At 41.9% G+C, this 10,442-nt stretch overlaps 1 long non-coding RNA gene across 1 annotated transcript; it reads right to left on the minus strand.

The window, feature by feature from the left end:
* Positions 1-5,354: 5,354 nt before the first annotated feature.
* On the minus strand, positions 5,355-10,143 carry LOC127918774 (uncharacterized). Its single transcript, XR_008100774.1, has 2 exons — positions 10,063-10,143; positions 5,355-6,348 (listed from the first exon to the last, which is right to left on the minus strand). It is a non-coding gene; the product is annotated as an uncharacterized LOC127918774 (long non-coding RNA).
* Between the last annotated feature and the right edge of the window lie 299 nt (positions 10,144-10,442).

Raw genomic sequence — 10,442 nt, forward strand, 5'->3', positions numbered from 1 at the left:
GGGATGTGACAATTAACGAGAAACCTTTTTACGGTGCACACATTTTTCATCACTGATCATTTTGGCAAATCACAAATTCGCAGAAGTTCGCATCTTTCAAATTTAATTTGGGCCATTGACTTGACCGTAACTTGCAGAGGTGGGTGGAGCTACCGCACTGTGTAACTGCGTTCTTCGTTTGTGGAAAGAGAGTCGGACCGAAATGCAGCGTGTTTGTTACTCATGACTTTAATGACTGAAGAGCGTAACATGAAATAACTATAACATATACCAAAACAACAAACGGAACGTGAACTAATTACAGCCTATCTGGTGAAACTACACAGAGACAGGAACAATCACCCACGAAATACAAAGCGAAACTAAGGCTGCCTAAATACGGTTCCCAATCCAAGACAACGAGAATCACCTGACTCTGATTAGGAATCGCCTCAGGCAGCCAAGCCTATACCACACCCCTAATCAGCCGCGATCCCAAATACTACAAACCCCAATACGAAAACAACATATAAACCCATGTCACACCCTGGCCTACCCAAACATATAACAAAAACACAAAATACAATGACCAAGGCGTGACACCCTGCTTCCACTCCTCGTTCTAGAATATTTTTAACACGTCTCCCCCAGAACTTAATCAAGCATCTGACGCAATTAGGCTACGTGAGATTTAGTTCTGTGCTTCCGAGATTATCTTTGTGGGAACAGCAATTTCATTGGCTGAATAGATTGTCTATCAGCTGAAAATTCTTTAACAAATTATAATTCAAACTGATCAAATGAAGTTGCAGCATTAAGCCATGTATGCACAGTGTTCACATTAGTCATGCACGATAACGGTGTGAGCAGGAAAGCTAAGCGTAACATAACACCTGTCTGTCATGGTATTTCCTCTGTGTTGACAGACTCACTGACTGTAACCTCACAGACACATCCTGTGAAGTGTTGGTCTCAGCTCTCAGTTCAAACCCCTCACACCTGAGAGAGCTGGATCTGAGTAACAATGACCTGAAGGATTCAGGAGTGGAGCTGCTCTCTGCTGGACTGGGAATCCCCACTGTAAACTGGAGACTCTGAGGTCAGTATTCCTGTTTATAAAGGACTGAAATACACAATTAATTGTAAATCTGACAATCCACTCCCTTTGACTGAGAATAAAGCTGCCACTTCCTTTTGACCATCAAAAAATAGCAGTTTTAAATCATGTTCAACTCTGCAGGTTGTCGCTCTGTGGAGTCGAAGAGGAAGGCTGTGCTTCTCTGGTCTCAGCTCTGAGGTCAAACCCTCACACCTGAAAGAGCTGGACCTGAGTAACAATCGCCCAGGAGACTCAGGAGTCAGACAGCTCTCTGCTGGACTGGATGATCCACACTGCAGACTGGAGAAACTCAAGTATGTAGAGGATTTGTTTTAATCTGTGTTGATGATTGACATACTGTAATAGAGCTTGAGACCAGATCAGAGTAGACCACCTGAGTGGAGGGACAGGTACTGGTAGATCAGAGTAGACCACCTGAGTGGAGGGACAGGTACTGGTAGATCAGAGTAGACCACCTGAGTGGAGGGACAGGTACTGGTAGATCAGAGTAGACCACCTGAGTGGAGGGACAGGTACTGGTAGATCAGAGTAGACCACCTGAGTGGAGGGACAGGTACTGGTAGATCAGAGTAGACCACCTGAGTGGAGGGACAGGTACTGGTAGATCAGAGTAGCTCTATCACCACCTTTGTATTAACCAGTATGGGCCGGCGTCAGAGGTCTGAACACACCAACACACAAACCACAACCTGAGAGAAAACATTGAAATACTTTGTTACTTTCAGGTTCATAGGATACCGTCGATAAGATGTGAGGTGGCCTATTAAATGTGAAATAAATAATGTTGAGCAATATTCCAAATGAAAAATACAAAAATTCTCAATTCTGTGTTAATTTTCTATAGTCTAATGCCTGCTACAAAAAGTTGTGAGAACTGTAAGATACACAGTCTACAACACCTCCCCTGTAGTTATATAGGACCCAGCCTGCTGTAAGATACACAGTCTACAACACCTCCCTTGTAGTTATATAGGACCCAGCCTGCTGTAAGATACACAGTCTACAACACCTCCCCTGTAGTTATATAGGACCCAGCCTGCTGTAAGATACACAGTCTACAACACCTCCCTTGTAGTTATATAGGACCCAGCCTGCTGTAAGATACACAGTCTACAACACCTCCCCTGTAGTTACAGTGAGTAATGGGTCTCCGTATAAATGCACCTGCACTGTGATAGTCTGAGGTCCGTTAAAAGCGCAGAGAGCATCATGAAGAACAAGGAACACACCATGCAGGTCCGAGATACTGTTGTGAAGAAGTTTAAAGCCGGATTTGGATACAAAAGATTTCCCAAGCTTTAAACATCCCAAGGAGCACTGTGCAAGCGATAATATTGAAATGGAAGGAGTATCAGGCCGTCCCTCTAAACTTTCAGCTCATACAAGGAGAAGACTGATCAGAGATGCAGCCACGAGGCCCATGATCACTCTGGATGAACTGCAGAGATCTACAGCTGAGGTGGGACACTCTGTCCATAGGACAACAATCAGTTGTATATTGCACAAATCTGGCCTTTATGGAAGAGTGGAAAGAAGAAAGCCATTTCTTAAAGATATCCATAAAAGTGTTGTTTAAAGTTTGCCACAAGCCACGTGGGAGACACACCAAACATGTGGAAGAAGGTGCTCTGGTCAGATGAAACCAAAATTGAACTTTTTGGCAACAATGCAAAACGTTATGTTTGGCATAAAAGCAACACCCTGAACACACCATCCCCACTGTCAAACATGGTGGTGGCAGCATCATGGTTTGGGCTTGCTTTTCTTCAGCAGGGACAGGGAAGATGGTTAAAATTGATGGGAAGATGGATGGAGCCAAATACAGGACCATTCTGGAAGAAACCCTGATGGAGTCTGCAAAAGACCTGAGACTGGGACGGAGATTTGTCTTGCCAACAAGACAATGATCCCAAACATAAAGCAAAATCTACAATGGAATGGTTCAAAAATAAACATATCCAGGTGTTAGAATGGCCAAGTCAAAGTCCAGACCTGAATCCAATCGAGAATCTGAGGTAAGAACTGAAAACTGCTGTTCACAAATGCTCTCCATCCAACCTCACTGAGGTCGAGCTGTTTTGCAAGGAGGAATGGGAAGATTTTTCAGTCTCTCGATGTGCAAAACTGATAGAGACATACCCCAAGCGACTTACAGCTGTAATCGCAGCAAAAGGTGGCGCTACAAAGTATTAACTTAAGGGGGCGGAATAATTTTGCACGCCCAATTTTTCAGTTTTGATTTGTTAAAAAAGTTTGAAATATCCAATAAATGTCATTCCACTTCATGATTGTGTCCCACTTGTTGTTGATTCTTCACAAAACAATACAGTTTTATATCTTTATGTTTGAAGCCTGAAATGTGGCAAAAGGTCGCAAAGTTCAAGGGGGCCGAATACTTTCGCAAGGCACTGCATGTGCCTTTCCAAACCATGTCAATCAATTGAATTTACCTCAGATGGACTCCGATCAAGTTGTAGAAACATCTCAAGGATGATCAATGGAAACAGAATGCATCTGAGATCAATTTCGAGTCTCATAGCAAAGGGTCTGAATACTAAATGTAAATAATATTATTTCTGTTTTATATTTCTTATATATTTGCAAGAATTTAAAAAAACTATTTTCGTTTCGTCATTGTGGAGCATTTGTGTAGATTGAGGATTTTTATTTATTTAAATCCATTTTAGAATAAGGCTGTAACGTAATAATATTTGGAAAAGGGAAGGTTTCTGAATACTTTCTGAATGCATGTTTATGTCAAAAACCAAAGTTTGATAACATGACGATTCCAACTCTCCCTTAGCCTGACTCTATACATTTGGGATACTGTTCTGCTGGGGTCCACAAAAATGAAGGCTCTATACTTTTACCCAGACTTTCCCCTCAGGCTGCTGGTTTTCCATGTGTTCAGACGCGATGTCGTCCTCACTTCGCCTCTGTTTTCCCAGACAAACCCCTCCCCCTCCTGAGTCTAGGATGTACAATGCATCTCTGTGGCTAGGCAGGTGGTCTTATCGTCCCAGCCAGAGTCCAGAGTCTTTGGTGCTCCTCCACACATGTCCATCTCTTCTTATCAGTAGGGAGTATACATTGTGCACCTTGCCTCAGTGCATTGTTAATTACCTGGACTCATACACAGAGCTATTTGAGAATAAGCAACCCATTCCTACTCAAGTGAATATCATGATGCAAAACATAGAGAGAATACAATAAGATCAAACAGTGAAGCTATAAGACAGTGTTGTAGGGCAATAGTTCAAAATCTATAGAATTATCTCTATCATATGACTCCTATCTCACCCTTAGGGAGATCATTCCATCTAACCCATAACACGTTCAATACTACTGCAAGGACAATTATATCCTTCTAAACATTCTAAAACCTCCTCAAGTCAATTAGTCAGTTTCCAGCAGTCCCTCATCTGGAACAATGATCACTCACATGTTCCACAACACATAGAATACATATTGACTTGAACAGGGAAAGAGAGAATACATGTTTAATCATTACACACCACCTTTGATGAGAATGAGATTGGGGCAAAGACCGTCCATCCGATCTGTTCTATGTCAATGGGACGCGAGATCTTCACTGGGCTCCATGAAAATGTGTTCCCTGTTGGATATCCCTCTCACTGCTACCCAGTCTTCCCCAATCGACTTCAGATCATCAGAGACAGCTCACTAGCACCCACTCCTTCATCCTCATCCTCAGGTGTCAAAGCAAGACTCAGACTACGGGCCTTGTAAGTAATTCATTGGAACTTATCGTCCAGAAAGCCATATGTATTAATGCGCTTTAACATTGGGATTCTGATGGCATCTTAAAACAAAGCCCATAGAATCAATGTTCCAATAATTGTACAATCTAGTGGGTTTTCTGATAACCTCCCTCTCAGAGGACATGAAAAGATACGGTTTCCTCTGAGTAACCCTCCTTAGACTCACTGGATTCTTTCAAATATTTAATTCGTTTTAGAAACCACCTGCAGGATGAGCAGTGGAACCCCCTCACTTTGTGCTCTCCTCACAGTTTAAGAGCAGTGCTCTGTCTCTCCTTCTCACCTCTCCGAATCATTAGAACTGTTGATAAATTATCCAAACCAAATTTAGAATGACAGTCCTTAATTCTTCACGTTGAGTCTATCACTCAAATTTAAGACCCTCAACTTAGCACACCCCGACACTGGCAGAATGTACATTTACAGACAGGGGGAAATATATACAGTACCAGGCAAAAGTTTGGACAAATATACTAATTCCAGGGTTATTCTTTATTTTTTAAAACTATTTTCTACATTGAAATAACACATATGGAATCATGGAATCAAAAAGTGTTAAACAAATCAAATCTATATTTAGGGTGCAAAGCTGTCATCAAGGCAAAGGGTGGCTACTTTGAAGAATCTCAAATATAAAATATATTTTGATTTGTTAATATAGGTGTTATTTCATAGTTTTGATGTCTTCGCTATTATTCTACAAAAATTGTACAAATAAGCTAATAAGCTAGAATCCAACAAAACGGAGGGGTCTACTTTCTTGGGGACCTGAATATTGACTGGTTTTCATCAAGCTGTCCACAATTTTAAAAATGTAACCAGGCAAATCAGTTAAGAACAAATTCTTATTTACAATGACGGCCTAGGAACTGCCTTGTTCAGGGGCAGAACGGCAGATTTTTACCTTGTCAGCTCAGTATTCAATCTATCAACCTTTCGGTTACTGGCACCACGCTGTAACCACTAGGCTACCTCAAATCAAATCAAATCAAATTTATTTATATAGCCCTTCGTACATCAGCTGATATCTCAAAGTGCTGTACAGAAACCCAGCCTAAAACCCCAAACAGCAAACAATGCAGGTGTAAAAGCACAGTGGCTAGGAAAAACTCCCTAGAAAGGCCAAAACCTAGGAAGAAACCTAGAGAGGAACCGGGCTATGTGGGGTGGCCAGTCCTCTTCTGGCTGTGCCGGGTAGAGATTATAACAGAACATGACCAAGATGTTCAAATGTTCATAAATGACCAGCATGGTCGAATAATAATAAGGCAGAACAGTTGAAACTGGAGCAGCAGCACAGTCAGGTGGACTGGGGACAGCAAGGAGCCTTCATGTCAGGTAGTCCTGGGGCACGGTCCTAGGGCTCAGGTCAGTTGAAACTGGAGCAGGAGCATGGCCAGGTGGACTGGGGACAGCAAGGAGTCCTCATGTCAGGTAGTCCTGGGACATGGTCCTAGGGCTCAGGTCCTCCGAGAGAGAGAAAGAAAGAGAGAAGGAGAGAATTAGAGAACGCACACTTAGATTCACACAGGACACCGAATAGGACAGGAGAAGTACTCCAGATATAACAAACTGACCCTAGCCCCCGACACATAAACTACTGCAGCATACCTGCCGCTCATGAGGTAGCTTCTCACTGTGCCTGTAAACCAGTGCCTGTATTCTGGTTCAAGTTATTAATCAACCTACCATGGTGTTTACAAACACTACAGGAACTATATCATCCACATGTATTGATCACATTTTTACTAATACTGTGGATCTTTGTTCTAAAGGTTTATCCGTAGCCATTGGCTGCAGTGATCACAGTGGCTATATCCAGGAAAGCCAAAGTTCCAAAAGCTGGGCCTAAAATAGTTTATCAGAGATCATACAAAAAAGTAACCTGTGACTCTTATGTGGATGATGTTAAACATATTTGTGGGTCTGATGTAATTAATAAGGAGCATCCAGACGCTGCTGCACTTGATGAAATTGCTTATTCCGATTATTGATAAACATGCATCTGTTCAGAAACTGACTGTTAGAACTGTTAAGGCTTCATGGATTGATGAGGAATTGAAAAACTGTATGGTTGAAAGAGATGGGGGCAAAGGAGTGGCTAATAAATCTGGCTGCACATCTGACTGGCTGCAAATCGAGAAATTATGTGACTAAACTCAACAAGAAGAAAAATAAACTGTATTATGAAGCCAAGATCAATGATATAAAGATTGATAGAAAAAAACTTGAGTACTTTGAATGACATAATGGACAGAAAGACAAATTCAACTCAATCTTTCATCGAATCAGATGGCTTTTTCGTCACAAAACATTTGATAATGCCAATTATTTTAATGATTACTTCATTGGCAAAGTGGGCAAACTTAGGCAGGAAATGCCGACAACAAACAGTGAGCCATCGTATTCATGCATTAAAAAAGTATTGTAAGTATTAATTTTGTAAAGTTAGTGTGGGAGAGGTGGATTTTAAAAAAATCTAGCAATATTGTTAAACTCTAGTATTGATAACTTGTATGCAAAGCTACAGAAGATGGTAGCTGACTATATAGCCGCTACTATCAGTCATATCTTTAACCTGAGCCTAGAGGAAAATGTTTGTCCTGAGGCTTGGTGGGAAGCCAAAGTCATTCCCCTACCCAAGAATGGTAAAGCGTCCTTTACTGGTTCTAACAGCAGACCTATCAGCTTGCTACCAGCTCTTAGCAAACTGTTGGAAAAAATGGTGTTTGACCAAATACAGTGCTACTTCTCTGTAAACAAATTGCCAACAGCCAGCTTATAGAGAAAGGCACTCAACACGTACTGAACTTACAAATGACTAATGATTGGAATACATTTATAATAATACGATTGTGGCAGCTGTATTGTTAGATTTCAGTGGAGCCTTTGATATTATTGACCATAACGTATGTCTTAAGGCTTTTCAACCTCTGCCATATCGTGGATTCAGTTCTACAGTATCAAGAACTCAGAGGGTTTCCTTTATTGGAAGCTTCTCTAATGTCAAACATGTAATATACCGCAGGGCAGCTATCTATGTAACCTTTATAGGCAAGTCAGTTAAGAACAAATTCTTACGTACAATGACAGCCTACCAGAGAACAGTGGGTTAATTGCCTTGTTCAGGGGCAGAACGACCTTGTCAGCTCAGGGATTTGATCCAGCAACCTTTTGGTTACAGGCCCAACGCTCTAACCACTAGGCTACCTGCTCTAACCACTAGGCTACCTGCTCTAACCACTAGGCTACCTGCCTCTAACCACTAGGCTACCTGCCTCTAACCACTAGGCTACCTGCCTCTAACCACTAGGCTACCTGCCTCTAACCACTAGGCTACCTGCCTCTAACCACTAGGCTACCTGCCTCTAACCACTAGGCTACCTGCCTCTAACCACTAGGCTACCTGCCTCTAACCACTAGGCTACCTGCCTCTAACCACTAGGCTACCTGCTCTAACCACTAGGCTACCTGCCTCTAACCACTAGGCTACCTGCCTCTAACCACTAGGCTACCTGCCTCTAACCACTAGGCTACCTGCCTCTAACCACTAGGCTACCTGCTCTAACCACTAGGCTACCTGCCTCTAACCACTAGGCTACCTGCCTCTAACCACTAGGCTACCTGCCTCTAACCACTAGGCTACCTGCTCTAACCACTAGGCTACCTGCTCTAACCACTAGGCTACCTGCCTCTAACCACTAGGCTACCTGCTCTAACCACTAGGCTACCTGCCTCTAACCACTAGGCTACCTGCCTCTAACCACTAGGCTACCTGCTCTAACCACTAGGCTACCTGCTCTAACCACTAGGCTACCTGCCTCTAACCACTAGGCTACCTGCTCTAACCACTAGGCTACCTGCCGCTCTAGGTCCTCTACTCTTTTCTGTTTTTACTAATGACCTGCCACTGGCATTAAACAAGTCCCAGGCCATGTATGCTGATGATCCAACCACAGCTAGAGAAATCAACTAGATGTCGACCGATTATGATTTTTCAACGCCGATACCGATACAATTATTGGAGGACCAAAAAAGCCGATACCGATTAATCAGCCTTTTTTTTTGTAATAATGACAATTACAACAATACTGAATGAACACTTATTTTAACTTAATATAAATCAATTTAGCCTCAAATAAATAATGAAACATGTTCAATGTTGTCTAAATAATGCAAAAACAAAGTGTTGGAGAAGAAAGTAAAATGTGCCAATATGCCATGTAAAAAAACTAACGTTTAAGTTCCTTGCTCAGAACATGAGAACATATGAAAGTTGGTGGTTCCTTTTAACATGAGACCAAGGTAAGAGGTTTTAGGTTGTAGTTAATATAGTATTTATAGGACTATTTCTCTCTATATCATTTCTATTTAATTTAACTTTAACTATTGGATGTTCTTACAGGCAATATAGTATTGCCAGTGTAACAGTATAGCTTCCGTCCCTCTCCTCGCTCCTACCTGGGCTCGAACCAGGAACACATCGACAACAGCCACACTCGAAGCAGCGTTACCCATCGCTCCACAAAAGCCACGGCAAACTACTCCAAATCTAAAAGCGAGTGACGTTTGAAACAGTTTAGCGTTTAACTATTAGCGCACACCCAGCTAACTAGCGAGCCATTTCACATTGGTTACACCAGCCATTAGGCTGATAGGCTTGAAGTCATAAATAGCGCTGTGCTTGCGAAGAGCTGCTGGCAAAACGCACGAAAGTGCTGTTTGAATTAATGATTACGGGCCTGCTGCTCAGACTGCTCTATCAAATCAGACTTAATTATAACATAATAACACACAGAAATACGAACGAGCCTTTGGTCATTAATGTGGTGGAATCCGGAAACTATGATTTCGAAAATAAAACGTTTATTATTTCAGTGAAATACGGAACTGTTCAGTATTTTATCTAACGGGTGGCATCCCTAAGTCTAAATATTATTGTTACATTGCACAACCTTCAATGTTATCTCATAATTACGTAACATTCTGGCAAATTAGTTCGCAATGAGCCAGGCAGCCCAAACTGTTGCATATACCCTGACTCTGCGTGCAATGAATGCAAGAGAAATTACACAATTTCACCTGGTTAATATTGCCTGCTAACCTGGATTAGTAGTTATAACTAGTGATTATGATTGATTGTTTTTTATAAGATATGTTTAATGCTAGCTATCAACTTACCTTGGCTTCGACTGCATTCACATAACAGGCAGGCTCCTCGTGGAGTGCAATGGTTAGAGCGTTGGACTAGTTAACTGTACGGTTGCAAGATTGGATCCCTGAGCTAACAAGGTGAAAATCTGTCGTTCTGCCCCTGAACAGGCAGTTAACCCACCGTTCCTAGGATGACTTGCCTAGTTAAGTAAAGGTATAATTATCTTTTTTTTTTTTTTATTGGAAATCGGCGCCCAAAAATACCGATTTCCGATTGTTATGAAAACTTGAAATCGGCCCTAATTAATTGGCCATTCCGATTAATCAGTCAACCTCTAAAATCAACTCTAAACAAAGAGTTGCAGTCACGTTGGAATGGGTGGCCAGAAATAAACTGGCCCTGAATA

The sequence above is a fragment of the Oncorhynchus keta genome, unplaced genomic scaffold, assembly GCF_023373465.1.
Source record: "Oncorhynchus keta strain PuntledgeMale-10-30-2019 unplaced genomic scaffold, Oket_V2 Un_contig_14811_pilon_pilon, whole genome shotgun sequence".
NCBI classification, from domain to species: domain Eukaryota; kingdom Metazoa; phylum Chordata; class Actinopteri; order Salmoniformes; family Salmonidae; genus Oncorhynchus; species Oncorhynchus keta.